The sequence below is a fragment of the Sceloporus occidentalis genome, unplaced genomic scaffold (genome assembly GCF_023333645.1).
Source record: "Sceloporus occidentalis isolate IW3139 unplaced genomic scaffold, rSceOcc1.0.p SCAF_5, whole genome shotgun sequence".
NCBI lineage: Eukaryota > Metazoa > Chordata > Lepidosauria > Squamata > Phrynosomatidae > Sceloporus > Sceloporus occidentalis.
The window spans coordinates 178,714,230-178,731,207 of NW_028316985.1; positions in this window are offsets into that span (position 1 = coordinate 178,714,230).

Here is a 16,978-nt window from a genome sequence, read left to right on the forward strand (position 1 = left end):
CGCTTGCCCACATTTGCATATTGATTTGCATCTTCACTGCAGCAACAATTCGGTTTGGCTGCTCTGGCTCCATGCTAGGGAATTCTGGGAACGGGCAACCTGGGCTGCCTGCATCTCCCCCACTCTGCAGAAATAATCCAGTTTGACTCCCCTTTCACTGTCAAAATATTTTTCCCATCCTTGTGACAGTTTTTTGAGAAAAGTACAATGTTGTTGGTCCACAACAGGCTGCAGAAATAATCCACTTTAGCTGCCCTGGCTCAGCGCTAGGGATTTTTTATATTTTTAGATGGAGAGTGTGTTTGAGTTATGTTTTTAAAAACTTGTATATGTTTTTATGTTCCAGGATCCTCTGTGGATAACAAAATGCGTGGATGCTCAAGTCCCATTAAATATAATGGCAGAGCAAAATGGTGTCCCTTATATAAAATGGAAAATCAAGGTTTGCTATTTGGAATTTATACTTTTTTGGAATAGTTTCAAGCTGTAGATGCTTGAATCCGTAGATAAAAAATCCGTGGATAAGGAGGGCCGACTGTATATGCAGATGACACCATGCTGCCAGTGGATAACATTACAGACTTGGAATAATTACTAAGGAAGGTCAAGGAAGAAAATGCAAAGGCATGTTTAATGCTGAACATAAAGAAAGAAAAATAATGACCTGTAAAGTGCCATGCAAGTTGTTTGTTTGTTTTATTTTCTTATATCCTGCCTTTCTCCTAATATAGGGACTCAAGGACTTAATGTATGGTGCTATATAAATAAACAACAACAACAGTAATAACGGATGATCTACATAAATTCAACCTAGACAACGAAGCAATTGAAATTATTGAAGACTTCCCATACCTTGGATCAAACATTGTTTGAAATGGAGACTGCAGTCAAGAAGGACAGGTTGCTTACCTGTAACAGTATTTCTTCGAGTGGTCATCTGTGAATACATACCAATGGGTTTCACTGCACCTGTGCAGTGCTTTTTGGAAACTTCTAGAATCACTGGGCAAAGTACACTTTGCAACATATGGCAACTTTGAGCGGTAACTCCGCCCATCCGTTATAAGGCCCCCGCATTCCCGCTCTTTCCCCAGTTCCTTTTTTCCGCCGCGTTAGCTGCTTTAGGGAACTTCAGCTAGGAATGGAAAGGGCAGCCATGTAAGAACTAGACAAGTTACTGAAAAGTAAAAAATACACAACAGAGCACTAATTTGCCACGGAATGGCAAAAGTTGTAGCACACCTAGCAAACTTAAAATGAAACCTTTCAATTACAATATCATATGCACAGCCTAAATGTATTTCCATGTAGACAGTTTCATGTAGTTAAAGTGAAAATTAGATAAGATGTGATTAAAAAAAGTGTGTGTGTGTATGTGTGTGTATATATATATGTGTGTGTGTGTGTGTGTATATATATATAATTTTTTTTAAATTAATTTTTTTAAAAAACTATCTCCTTTTTCCTCCCACCAAACCCCTCCCCACTGAACCCCCACTCTTCCTCTGGGCTCCAGCATTTCAAAGGGATGCTGGCAAACACCGCAGCCTGTTTCTGCCCAAAGACAGGTGTTTGGGGAGCAGTAGTGTCCCCCCTACAATTAGGGTGTCACTGGTGTGGTACGCATCCCTTGCACCCCCGAGTGATGCTCCTTCCTGATACTAGTGTTGCCAGGTTTTGAAAACAGCAATAAGGGACAATCGAAAGTCATCGCATGCAGGGTTGGCAGTCAGGAAGTAGGTATTGACAAGTTCTGCCTAAATACCAAATGAAAATATTGATTTCAGTGAACTTAGCCCCACATTCCACTACATTCATAAATCACATGATGTGCACATTTATGTCTTTAGAAAGGACTCACACCAAAATATATGGGATTGGGGGGATATCTTGTTCAGTCTATATAAAAGGAAACACTTTCCAACCCTCAAACAGAGGAAATTGTTTATAATAAGGGACACCTACCAGCCCTTGAAGGGAAAAGCTTTTCAGCCTTCAAATAAGGGGCCTCCCCTAATAATAAGGCAACCCTACCTTATACTGTTCAACCCTACCTTCATGGTGTTTTGGTTGAGTTAAATTCTGTTTCACACATAATGATAACACAGCCATTAATTCATGTGTGCCACCAATTTTACATCTGCCATGGATGGCAGCCCAACACACTGACAAATGTACCTGGATTAGTCAAGGTGTATGGTAAAGCTAACCAGGTTATTTTCCGACATGAGGCAGAAAACCAGTAAAGTACAGAATAAGGAGGAAAAGAGGATGGTCTGGCTGGACAGAAAAAGGCTTTGTGAAAAGGAGTTTCTTGGCAGAAGCTTTGGCGGGATACAGACGGGCAGGGGAAGATGTCTTGGAAGTGTATTCTGCTGAATACGGAGTCTCCAGACCGCCCGCCCCGGGGGCGTGGCTCAGGAGATGGGGCTTCCACATGGGGGGCAGTGAAGACGCCTCACCTGGGGCCGTTTCTGACCCGGAGTTTCCAAACCGCCGCCTCGGAGGACACTGCAAAGAGAGAGGCAGCTTCCTCACGGGCGGCCAAAAACGGGGCTTTTTTTTTCCTTTGCCGGCTGGCGGATGCGCAGCTGCGCAGCTGCAGCGCTAAGCAGCGGCGGCAGAAAGCCTATGGGCACATTTAAAGTGCCCAAGCCCCTTTAAAACTTTTTTCCCCGCTCTGCCCAAGAACAATAGTGGTCTCCTGCCAGCTGGTGATCAGCTGGTGTTGGCATCCTTGTCCGCTTGCACTTTGCCAGTGTCACCAGCATCATGGATGCCTCCTCTCCTTTGGTCCCCGCGCTCTTGCTGAATCTGCAATGCACAGCCACAGCTGTCACCGCTGCCACCGCTGTCCCCCTGCCATCCCCCATCACCTCCCTTGTATATATGTAAATATTTACAGTTTTAGCGGTTTTTATTGTTAGGTGAAAATGGCACAGGAATGTGTGTAGGGGCTCACTTTAAAGTCCAAACTTTCCAAGCAGCGCATGCGTACATGTTGCTCTAGGGTTAGGGTTAGGGTTAGGGTTACGAGTCTTAAAATGCGCTGCAGCTGTGCTACAGCTTCCACACCTGCATGGCAGCTGATGCTGCAATTAAAGCCTGACTGCAAACTGCGCATGTTCCAGGACCCCGACTCATTATGCGACGCAGCAGACACGGAGCTTTTAAATGGGCAACTTAAATTAGCGGCGTAGCAATTCTGGCATACTGGTGCAGCAGCTTACAGACGGAGCTGCGCAGCTGCGCATCAAACGGAAAAGAAGCGGAGAAAAGCAGTACCTTTTTAATGCCGCTTCTTCCCGCTTGGGGCGTGCGGGGGGCGTGTTCATGGCGGCATTCAGGTAAGGCCCGTCTGAAGGCTCTACCTTCATGACGTCATGAATACACCCCTTTTTGCCCGTCTGTATCCCGCCTTTGTTAACTAAGGTATACATGTAGTCTCTTATGATGTACTGGAGTTATGAACCCTCACTACAGCCTCTGCTGGGTCATATGCATCAACATATTAGAACAAACAGCATATAAGGAATATTTTTCAGTGCTCTGTTTTGTTCATTCCTGAGCATCTTCAGCTGAAAAGCAAGGCCTGCCCTAACATTAGGCACACTGAAGACAAGTTTGGGATGTCTTGAAAGGGTACCTAATAGTAATTTGTCGTATTATTTTTACTTCCAGAGATACAGATTAGGGATTTAAAAAGATCCTTTAGCATCACTGGTTCCACCAGCTCAATATTTTGAATTGGCTTTTCAGGCTTTCAGGAAGGAGTCTTTATTACTATTGAAGATCCTTGGTATTCTCTGTGGATCTCCTAGACAAATACAAACTACTTAGTTTCCAAGATTGGATGTGTTCAGGATGGCATAGTGGGATTTTTCTGTCTTATATGCCTCCCTCTCCTCTAAAAAAAATGCACCTAGCTTGAGTGAGAAACGGACACCATTTGCTACTCCATTATGTGTGTCTTGGGCTGACCCTGGGAAATATTCCAAAGAATGACTCCCACTGGTCTTTCAAATGCTGGGAAAGACTACCAGCTGAGACTTGAGGGCACCCCAAGCAGGCAGAGTAAACAGTGGATGGACCAGCATGAAACCGCTGTCAGTGGTACAGCACATGTCTTTCATACAGAAGGTCTCCCGGACAACACCAATAGGTAGCAGAGCTAAGAAAGTCATATTTTTTTTGCATATTAAATGTGTATTCTTCGACTAAAATCAGTGGCATATCAAAGTGCTTAACTTTGGCTGGATTGCACCTTTGACTGTTTTAGCCATCTCACAATACTAAGATTCTCCTAGAGATCACAGTAATTTACCTACAAGACCCACTTGGGGAAATTGATTTATCCTATGAGTTCAGTGCTACCCTTCAACCAGCAGTGTGTATAAAGGGCTGAATATGCTAACATTTAGTAACCAAAATCAACCCATTTGCCTGTTTCTAATATTTTGATTTGGGACTCAGCATTTTACAAGTGCTACAAGTATTCACATAAATCAGCATAAGGTGGAAGGTTTGCTGGTTTGTTTGTTTGTTTTAATATTGTGAAATATTACAGTGAGTTGCTCTTTTCAGTTTTTGGTACAATGACTGGTCCTCTGACAGCTCTGACACAGGTTCAGTTCACAGCATTCTCAAATACTCAAATGTTTTCTAGGTCTGCATCTGCATTGCAGAAATAATCCAGGTTGATACCACTTTAACTGCCATGGCTAAGTGCTATGGGATTTTGGGATTTGTAGTTTTGTGATTCCATTTTGCCTTCTCTGTCAGAATGCTAAGGTGCCACAATAAACTACAATTTCAGAATTCCACAGCATTGAGCCATGGCAATCAAAGGGATGTGAAACTGGATTATTTCTGCAGTGCAGATAGAGTCTAGGACATACAAGTATGTAGTGGCAATACAATAAGACTCAGGAGGTTAGTCTCCTGATTTTTAACACATAGATTGGGACTGGTTATGGAGATGAACCAGCGCTCAGGAACAAGGGCATATGCTTTATTGCAAGAAAGTCCCAGGTTAAACTCCAGCATCCAGGTAAGGCTGGCATAGACTCCTGCCCAATACTCTGGAGAGCCACTGCCAGTCATGTCAAATTTTATTGCTTTTGGCCAATGGCCTTTCTATAAACAACGATACAGATATAAAATACAAATATAAAATACTGTACATGCAATATACAATATACAAAATATACACATGCACTGCCAGTCAGTATAGACAACAATGAACTAGATGGACCAGAAATCTGACTTGGCATAACACATGTTTCTATTGATGTAAACTGCGAATCCCAACTAATCCCAACAAATTTGTTAATCCCAACCGATTAATGTAAATTGCTACGCCCAACTCAGGTAGAACCGCTGAATCCATAAGATTTAGATAAATTTTGAATTGCCACCATGGGTCTGCTCTGGTTGAGACTAGTTTAGGCATGTATTTCTATTTAGCATCAAAAAAGGAGACACTATCTTGGGCTAATTTGATGATGATGATGATTATTATTATTATTAAACTTTATTTCTAAAGCGCTGTAATTATACACAGCGCTGACATATGAAAAGTATTTGATATCTGATTTCCACGCCAGCATTTGGAAAAGACCAGTAACCATGCTGGCTGGGAGATTCTGGGAATTAGAGTCCAAAAAAGTAACTTCCCCAAGCTCTTCCCCATCCCAAGTAATGGGAATCTTCGTATCTAATTCCAAACTAGCCACAGCCACACACAGAGGCAACCCAGCAGGTCAAATGAAGCATTGATTATTGGAGGTAAAAAGTTCACTGCTCATAAAAAGCTCACATTGCAGCAAAAGGGTAATAATCATCCTCCCACTTCGACACACTCCAGGGTTGCTATAATAACAAGAGCACTTTAAAACCGGGCAACCACATCCTCAAGCCATTCTTGTAGTCAACAGCCAAATGGTAGATTGGAATAAGTATTCAGATGTATTTCCCCAAAAAATAACATGCACCAAAAAAATGGAGTGAGGAGGGAGTTTAAAATGGAGTACCACTTCTAAATCCTGTCTTTTAAAAAGTATTAATTTCATATTGGCCCATGCATGGTCTTCTCTTGGGGGTGAGGCGTCTGGGACCCTTTGGTAGAATCTGTGAACTGAGATGCACAAAAGAGAAATGAAATATGGTATGAAAACGGGTGGACACAGCCTGTTCCTTGGCATGCTGAGGCAGCTGGCGTGTATTTAAAGGGGTCAAGTTAGATACTTCAGTGAATGCAGGATGTCCTCCAGTCAGGGTCAGCTAGTTCTATCTACTCTGGACTCAATTTACTGAGTTTTTCTATTGTATTCCCTAGTGGGGATCCAAGTGAGTTTCGAGCACTGTCCACAGTATTTTAATCATGGAGTTGTGATTAATCACAGGGCTGGGGGGAAAAGTCTCCTGGGGTCGTTAAGTTCAGTCCCCATTTGAATTCTCATTTGGCTGCTTCCATTTGCTAGGACAGGCTTTTAATTTATTGTTGTTGTGATTGCTGATGCTGTTGTCTCTCTCAATTTGCTTTCCTTATCTGGTTTCATCGTTAAGAGGCTTGGCTCCCAAGGTACCCAATGCAGGGCCTGCATCTCAATTCCCCCTTCCCAGATGCTTCTGGAAATAAAAATAATCATAAACAGGAAAAAAAAATCGTTCGTGAAGATTTAATTTCAGTCTCCGGCTTTTCAGGGGAAAGGGATGGCAGATTCCTCACCTTTCTCTTTATTCAGGCCACTGACCCTATCCACAGAACAGCAGGAGAGGTACCATTTCTTGTTTCAGCAACTAGATTCATGGTGGGATTTCAAGCATGGGTGGGGGAGAGTGCACTTGCAAAATGCATTTAAAATGTGCCTTTATACTGAATCAAACCATTGATCCATTTAGCCCAATACTGATTCTGTTCTACTGACTTTGACAACAGCTCTAGGGTTTCAGGAATAATTGTTTCGGATACATGAAGATCTGTGGTAATCCTTGCTGGTTTCCAAAATCAGACTAATTTAGACATGTTCAGGGTAGTAAGATATTTTCATTGTATCACTACATCAGCCACACACATCTACTTTGAGGAATGGTTTGTCATGCAGGTAGCTTTCCAGCCTTAGAGTTCTGCAGCACTGCAGCAAATGTTAAAGAGATAAACCTGGACTCAAGATTAGACCACAGGAAGTGAGCTGTTAATATTTTTGCATAGGTTTCTGTCATAACAGCAATCACTCATCCATCTCCAGTCCCTTTTCTAACATTCCAATTCTGAAAGTCAATGCCAGAATATAAAAACTGCTGTGCGTATCCTGAAGCGGGTGGTGCAGTTTTGCAGAGAATTTACCATCATAACAACATCAGGATAATTTTAAAGGAAATCATCTTAAACTGGCATGTTTCCTAAGACTCTGGGGGATACAATATGATTAAAGGTCTTGAAACTGTTCCAGTATATTCACAAAACATGTTTTGTGGTGTGCTACAGATTTTGAGAGAGGACAAGGCATGGAGACTCTTAAAAGTGGCTGCAAAAGTTCTTAGGTAATTTATGGCTGGCCTTTCTCCCAAGCTGGGACCTAAGGCAGTTAAATATATTTAAATGTCTTGCATAGTAAGAAAATATGTAATGTGGGTGTGTCAGTGACAGTGAAGCTATGTTATACCAAGGGAATGCAAAAGCTGTCTCTGGGAGCAAGTATTTGCTCTAAGGGAAATTACTTCCTCACCAAACATTATATTGGCCAGTCATTCTCTTGACTGTGAGCAAATCCACCCACCAGGTTTTAATGAATTAATATCCCAGCACAGGACCCAAAGTGGTTTAAAAAGAGAAAAGGTGTGGGGAATCTTTCCAGCTTTTCTGCTAAGGTGGTCAAGCTGAGAGACGTTGGCCTGTTACAGACAGCCAAAATAAAGCTGCTTCGAGTCACAGTGGAGGTATGGTGTTTCAATGATGTATGCGTCCTAATAGTCCAGAAGTCGTGCCAAAGCCACGCTCCAGCCCTAAGGACTGGAGCGTGGCTTTGGTGTGGCTTCTGGACTCTTAGGACGCATGCATCATAGAAACACCATACCTCCACTGTGACTCGAAGCAGCTTTATTTTGGCTGTCTGTAACAGGCCAATGACTTGGCCAAAATCACCTTGCCTGTTTGTAGGACCACTGAGGTGTTGGATAATGAGCCAGCATGGTTTGAGTGTTGGACTGCAACTCTGGAAACCAGGGTTCAATTCCCAGCTGGGTCATGAAACCCACTGGATGACCCTGGACAAGTCACACTCTCTAAGCCTCTGGGGAAGACAATGGCAAACTTCCTCTGAACAAATCTTTCCAAGAAAACACAATGATAGGATTGCCTTAGGGTTGTAAATGAGTTGAAGGCATACAAGAACAACAATGAGGTATTGGATTTGGATCTACCTGTGACCTAAGGTCATCTATATAGAACCTCTTTGAATGCCCCTCCATCTGGAGCTAGGAGCATGGCTACTACAAAGATGGCCTTGAATCCCATCTCTGGGAGAAAGGCAGGGTATAAATAAACCAATGCAATGCATTGCAGTGCAATACACACAACGACATACTTTCTTGAGGGACATTTGCCTGGCACCAATATTCTTTTCTTCCTCTCACCAAATTAAGATTTTCTTCTTTGACGCTTTTGCTGTCTGATTTACTATTCCATGCTGGTGTTTTCAAAGTTCTGCCTTATTTCTTAGGCTGGATAGCTCCTCATAATTTTGCTATCCCAACAGCCCAAACAGCTTCCAGTTCTGGAAACATAGCAGTTCAAATTGATGTCAGGTGCAGTGTGTCATTTTTTCTCTGTTTATCATGTGTTCCCACCACCAAACAGGCCAAACAGCTTCCAATTTTGGAAAATGGGTAAAGCAGAGTTTGCATTTTTATAGGTCTGTGCTGCAAATGGAACAGCGTTACTATTCCTTGTATATTCCAGCCCAGTTTAACTGCCTAAAATGTGCAGGTGTCTGATACTTGTTTTATACACTTTATGACTGCTCCCCAAAAAGCAAAAGTCCCAAGTTTGTTAGCTAACATTGCCTTGAACAAACTCCCTGCCTGAACCAGAAGCAGGAATTACAGTTGTCCTTGTGTGATAAAATCTAAAAAATGCCCTATATTGTGTAAAACCAGCTGAAACCAGCAGGTATTTAGTTATGCATTTTCTTGCAGTTACAAAATAGCTACAAAATCTTTGGGCAATTAAGAGCAAGCATCACCTTGGACTTTCCCATCTTGTATTACCTGATAATGGTTATAACAAGCAGAAATTCTCAGTGAAGATTCTAACAGTAGCATCTATACTGCTCTGTTGTTGTCTACATACTAAGCCATACTCAATTCTTAAAATGCTGGGTTCATACATGAAAGCCTTGACCCCAATTCCAGGTATATGGTGGCCTATAGGGGTTACTTAAGCAAAAGGGAAAAGCACTCTGCCCTTGCTTTTTTTCTTATACTTTTAGAGCCTGATTTCTAGATGTGTTGTATGAGTTCATAATTTCAACAATCTAATATTGGATTGTATATAGTTTGCATAATCATAATGCACTCTACATTGGGCTACCTTTGTACCAATTTGGGAAACTTCTATTAGTTCAAAACACAGATTGACTGATGGTACATCTAGGAATGAGCATAATATTAAAATCATTCCACTGGCTTCCAGTTAGTTTCCAGGCAACGTACAAAGTGTTGGTTATTACCTTTAAAGCCCTACATGGTTTGGGCCCAGGTTACTTAAAGGATTGTCTTCTCCCATATAATCTGCTCTGTACACTCAGGTCCTCTGTGGGACACTAGCTTCAACTGGCCTGTACTAAACTGCCAACTGTCACCCAAAGGACATTTCCATCAGCCGCCCCTAATCTGTGGAATGACCTGGTGGGAGAGATTCAACAGCTGAATATGATGTCTGAATTTAAAAACAGTATTGAAGACCTTTCTCTTGCAGTAAGCCAATCAAGTCAGTTTTAAATAATGAATTTTAAATTTAGATCTTTTAATTTTATCTCAGATGATTCTAATGTGTCCTATGTTTATGTGTTTTAACTTAATGTGTTTAAATGGTTTTATGCGTTTTACACTGTGTTGTACTCTGCCTCGAGCCTTGGGAAGAGGAGGATAAGAACATAAAATTATTATTATTATTATTATTATTATTATTATTATTATTATTATTATTATTATGACTACTATAACTACTACTGCTACTATCCTGTGAAGTTGTTGGGAAGATCATGTAAAGAGCTGGATTTAAGTTTTTCACATACTGGTTCTGTATGGCATTCATTTTCTGTACAAAGTAGTATGTTTGCTAGAGTCCAGTACAGTTATTTTTTGGATGACAACTTCCAGGATTCCCCAGTTCTGTTGGCTGTGGAATTCTGAGAGTTGTCCAAAAGAGCATTTTTTCATGGTTTTGACATAATGCTAAAAGTTCCTTTGAGTCTTTGGCATGTTAAATGTGTACATGAGTACGTGGAAAAGTAAGAGACACGGGAAAGTTACTTTTTGGGAATATAACTGGACGATTTTGAGAGTTGTAGGTGTAGTCCAAAAATTAAATTAAACATTCTACATATTTAATGAAAGCTGAAAGCTCCTTGGAGCATGTGCTATGTGGCATGTGCCTATTTTGATAGCTGAGGATGAAATTAGGAAGCAGACATTTTAAAATGGACTGTCCAGCTCAGCCAAGTAAGTTTTATATTTGGATTATGGATGTGAGAAATGCAAAATGTATGTGTGAGGCTGGCTGCCAGCTGTAATTTTTCTGATATGCCTACAGCTGTGTCACTTGTAAAAATAAATGGTGTGCCAAAGCCTTCATTTGTTGTAGCCAGCTGGCTTTCTCCAGATCATTTTCAACTTCATTGGGATTTCCTAGCTACTGGCAACTAAAGTGTACTGTCCAAGAACTAAAAGAACTTAAAATGAAAATAAGTTCAACAATAATCTTGGCATAGGGTTGCCATATCCCGCCGGGGGGTGGGACAATCCCAGTTTGGGCGGTGCCAACCCGGTCCCGGTCCGGTTTGGCACCCAAACCGGGACGGCCCCGCCCACCGCGGCCACCTCAGGCCCCGCGGCGGCTCCAGGGCCTTGCTGAGGCCTGGGAAGGCTCTCCGCGGTTCGAGCTCCAGCCGCGGAGACGCTCCCTCCCAGGCCCCAGCGAGGCCTTCTAGGCGGCTCCGCGGTCGGAGCTCCGGCCGCGGGGTCCTCCAAGGCCTGCGCGAGGCCAGGGAGGAGGAGGAGGCCGCTTCCCACCGCGGCGATTGCCGCGATGAGGAGTGGCCCCTGCCTCTTTCCCGGCCTGGGAGCCTGCTGAGGCTTCCTCCCAGACCGGGAGGAGGAGGAGGACGCTTCCCTCCGCGGCGATCGCCGCGATGAGGGGCGGCCCCCGCCTCTTTCCCGGCCTGGGAGCCTGCTGAGGCTTCCTCCCAGACCGGGAGGAGGAGGAGGACGCTTCCCTCCGCGGCGATCGCCGCGATGAGGGGCGGCCCCCGCCTCCTTCCTGGCCTGGGAGCCGGCCTAGGCTCCCTCCCAGGCCGGGAGGAGGAGGAGGAAGCCTGGCACCGTGGCGATCGCCGCGATGCCAAGCTTCCCCGCGCCCTTCCCGGCCTGGGAGCCGGCCTAGGCTCCCTCCCAGGCCGGGAGGAGGAGGAGGAAGCCTGGCACCGCGGCGATCGCCGCGATGCCAAGCTTCCCCCCACCCTTCCCAGCCTGGGAGCCAGCCTAGGCTCCCTCCCAGGCCAGGCGGAGAAGGAGGAGGACAAGGTTTAAAAATCTAGGACTTTTTTTTTTAATTTCCTAGCCAGGAATTTTTTTTAAAAAATGTCCTACATTTTCAAACCTTGTCCTACATTTGTCCCGGTTTGGAGGTCCTCCATTATGGCAACCCTATCTTGGCAAGATGTTCAAATTAATGTATATCTGTTTGTTGGATTTATATCCCACCTTTCTCTCAAAATGGGATTTATATTCCGCCTGGTTCCTAAAATAGTATTACCAACTCTGAGCTGTCTTGCAAGCATGACATTAAAACACATCTGTCAGGTTAGCCGAAGTTCCTTTATGGGGTACTTATATTTTTATGCCATCCTTCCCCTTCCCCCATTTTATTCTCACACAAGCCTGTGTGTAAGTGAAGGCCGAGAAAGACTAATGAGTAAGGGGTCATTAAGGAGGTTGCTTGGCTAAGTAGGATTTTGAACCTGAATCTTTCCGGCTGAAGAAGAAAACAGTACCTAACCTCCCATACTGGCTTTTACAAAAGCAAACGAGGCCTAGATTATGAATGAACAAGATGAACCAATATTTTTACCTACTATTCAGTTTTAAAACATTAACCCCATTTGACATCCTAGGAGAAATCAAATGACCTCTTCTTTTCAATAATTAGTATTTTGCCACAAATCTTCTGCAGAGGTGCTTTCGAAAATGTGCCTTGACATAATGTTGAAAAACAAGATCAAGTAACCAGAGGTGGACTTTTCTCTGTTCCTGCTTGCAGCAATCCAGTATGTTTGCTTGAAGCTAAATTATAAGCTGTCTAGGTGAAATATTGCAGAGAAGTATTTATCTACTCAGTACCTCTGCTTGGTAAGATAGTTATTATAGAAATAATTTGCTGGAGGTGTCTTGCACGGTTGAACTCCAGTCTGACTTGGAATCTAAAGCTTTGCTCATAAGAAACCACCCTTTTACTTATAGGGTTGCCAAATTGTTTTTGACAGAATCCTTGTGCTTTTAACTCTCAGACATTTTCAGCAGTAGATTTAAGGTTTTGAAATCAGAGGAGGAAAGGGTCCTGTAATCAGAGAACTGAAGACTTGCAGGCGATTCTGTCATTCAGCCTAACTCATGGTTAATGTAGGAAAACCACAACTAAAATATCTCTGGTTTATGGCCATTCAACCTTTGTTTAAAAACCTCCAGATGCCAAGGCAATCTTCCTACTGTTTACCATCTTTAACTACCAGGATGCTCTTCCCAACATTCAGTCAAAATCTCTATTCTTGTACTTTTAATCAATTTGGTTTGGGACCTGCTCTCTGAAACAAAGTTACTCCAAGCTCTTGCTAATATATCTCAATATGGCTTTCATATCCTCTCTCAGTTTTCTGTATTCTAAGCAAAACATGTCCAGATCCCACACCCATTCCTCATAGCTTCCAGATTGGTTCCCATTTTGTATTGGAGTCCAGTCTGATTTTCAGCATATATTTTGACAGCAGTACAGTTGTGCTCTCCTGGACATGTTCGTTAGACAAATTTCCTTTCCCATCCCCAACCATATAGCAATTAACCCTTTCACCTGGGGAAGATTGGGTTGTACAACATGTGGAGTGATTTGTTCAGTTTTCATCTTCATGCAGAGTTGTCTTATTTTGCACTTTCAAATCAATACACAAACACAAATTTAGTTATACTTTGGAATTCATACTTCTCTGAATGTTGTAACAGAGTTCTCCAATTAAAAATGTATACAAACAAGTTTACATTGTGTGGAAGCACACTCAAAGATAATATATAAATGCATCGGATTAGGAAATCTGCTTTCAAAATATGTGCATTTGGAAAAGTTCAGACAAAAATGAATGTCTTAAGAGGAAATGACCACAAAAACTGATACTGAAAAAACTTCTAAGGTTCAGGGCCATTCCTCACTGCACAATTAAAGTGCTATGATCTCACTGTAGCTTTCACAGCAATGGCTTGGGTTTTGTAGTTTAGTGAGACACCAGAGCTTTGTGACTGAGAATTCTAAATGTATGTCTGTGTGCCTTCAAGTGTTGCTGATTTATGGTGATCCTAAGGGGAATTGGTCACAGAGTCTTCTTGACAAAATTTGTTCAGGCAGAATTTGCCATTGCCTTCCTCGAAGGTTGACAGAGTATGATTTGCCCAAGGTCACCCAGTGGATCTCAGCCCCTCGAAAACTAAAAATCCCATTATTCCATAGGATGTTGCCATGACAATTAAGTTGAATATAGTGCTATAACTGGGTAATGTAAAAGAGCCCTGGGATGAAATAAATGTAAAACCTGACAAATTCTCAAAGTTCAAAATGAATTTTATTAGAGACTGCAGAAATCGGAAACAGAAGAGAAACAAAACAGGCAGATTGGGAAAGTGTGCATACTGCATTTGCATGCACTCTTATGAACATGACGGACCACAGTAGAAATGCTCTGCCAATTGTATTAATTTTTAAGGAAGCCAATAGGAGGATATGTCCAGTTCAGGGCAATGTCCAGTTCAGGGCAATAACAGAGGGCAAAAGGGCTTTACCTTTTTGTGTCGCATTAAGGGCCTAATCCAGATGGGGACTCACAATGCTATTTACTTTTTTAAAACAGGCAAGCTATTGCTAATTACATGAATGATATCATGTCCAGTTTGGCCATTTTGTACAAGTAAGCAGACTTAACAGCATTTGGTTTTGCAATAAGAGTCCAAAGTCCACCAACTGGAGCCAGGTGCAAAACAATGGTATAGATGCAAAGCCACCTGCAAAATGATGGCTAGGGTGTTAAACCAGTCACACATTGTACACGTTAGGGATCTAAGATGACTGGCACACATAAAGTACAAACCTACACCTGAACACTACATCTGTACCTGGAAACCACCTATTTGAACAGAAAACTCAAAATCTGGCCACCAGAGCTGCATAGATATTATTGTCAAAGCACAATGTTCTTATTTTAACATTGAGGAATGTGGAGCCTGAGAGACAGCAATTAGTACAGCATTTATTGATTTTTGCTTGCAATTTTATTTGCTGTAGTTAAATATGTTAGAAGAAACCTTTGCCAATCTACAGCAATCCATACACACATTTACCTTCCGACTAGCACTTCAATTATGGGCATGGAGAAGAGAAGGCAAGGAGCCCTTAAGAAAATCTATAAACCTCCTCCCTTTTAGTGAACTCATGTATTCTTCTAACATCATTAACTAACGAAGGGTTGCCATAAGAAGTAAGGGTTAAAAATGAAGTAAGAGCTGGCTTTTATGATAGTATCATTGGCTCTGGTGTGCCATTTGGATTCGTTTGTTAATTACCCCGAACAATAACAAATCCAACTGTTGAAAAACATTTCCCATCACTACATCTCCATGGTGGGAACAGACTGAGCTGTTGGATTTCTGCCTGTCAGGCAACCATTAAAGTCCCAGGATCTTTGCCAGGAAGGAAAGCAAAAAGCCACACAGAACCCTAATTGTCACTTTTTATCAGGCAAAAGGTGGTGGTGGTGGGAGACCATAAAGGGTTTTATTTTTAATAATAAATAATAATAATAATAATAATAATAATAATAATAATAATAAATTTATTTATATACCGCTTTTCCGTAGCGATCAAAGTGGTTCACACTGCTATCATCCATGCACCTTGGTTCTAGGGGGAAATTCTCACCCCCCTCTTTCTGTTTCATGAGATAAAAACCAAAGGGTGAAGTGGATACCACAAAGCTGATCCTCTGCTTTGACGCCAAGCCAGCACCTCCTCTAGTGCTGGCAAACAAAGAATGTGCCCAAGATGGCACCAAGCATTGTACTAAGAAAAGCCATAGTCCATATTTTGCAGGTAGAAGGTCCCAGATTCAGGCCTCAGCATCGCCAGCTAAAAGGATCACATAGTTAGTAGGTGATGGGAACGTATCTTATCTGAGGCCCTCAAAAGTCACTGCCAGTCAGAGGTACAAATAGACTTGATACATGGTTCCTATGCATGAAGGTTTCCTCGATAGGTTACTCTAGGGCAGTACAACAAGATGGCTTACACACGAAAACTACAACACCAATGCAGACACCAGCACTGCTGAAAATGGCTTCCCTTATGCTAAAATTGATCCTGACACCTTGATCTGCTGATACCATTTCAAACATACACAGCTCCCAGGCATTGCTAATGGTCTTTATGGTGAATGAAGACTATGGCCTTCCACCCATCCATGAAACTCACTGGGTGGCATTGGACCTGTCATTCTCACCATCTGACTGTCTTCACAGGTTTTTACAGTGATGATAAAGTAGGGAAGAGAACAAGGTGTGCTGCTTTCAGCTGACAGAAATGTAATTTACATACCCACCAACATTTTGCACATGAAAACCAGGACAAGCAACCTCACAGTTGTTACTGAGGAAGAAAGCGCAAGCTAGGAGAGACTGCAGCAGTTTGCTTTTGCCTAGGTCTTCAGGAAGGGAAAGATTCTGCCCCCTTCCTCTCCTCCTCCTGAGTTAATGGAATGCAAACTACTTTTGCACCTTGAACTCAGTTTGCAGCAACTGACGGAAGCTGAAGGTAATGGGGGAACAGGGCAAGGAAGATGAGAGAGAAAGTGTGATATTTTAAAAGCAGTTGGAAAAACAGGAACAGCAGAGGAATAATCAGGATCATCCCAGCCACATTAGGACAGTTGGAAAGTATGAATTTAGCAATCTATCAGTCAATCACTTGGTGGCTGGATGGTCAGATGATCTCTAGTTTTATTTCCAGAATCTTGCACTGGGATCCCAACCAGCAAGAGACAGGGAGTAAGACAATTAAAGCCAGTAAAAGCAAACCAACAAAACCATTGTACTCAAAGCCCTGAGATTAAACCAGCTTGAAATGTCCCCCCCACCAACAAGAAATATATAAAAACTAGGGAGAAATTGGGATCCACATTCATCATATGTGTCTTCTGTTGTTGGCACATGCTGTAATCTGGTAAGAAAATACTGTTTCCCATCAAGAGAAGACTTTTTAAAAAGGCTGAGTAGTATAAATTAAATTTATAGAGAAAACCAAAAGTCTCAGATTCCTAATCACAGTATTTCTCTTTCTTTCTCTGTCTCTTTGGATTTTTTGCTCCCCCCCCCTTAGAAAGTTTCCTATACAGAATTGTTGGCATTTTTTCTCCCCCCCCCTTAAGTTTCATCCATTTATTTGAATGTT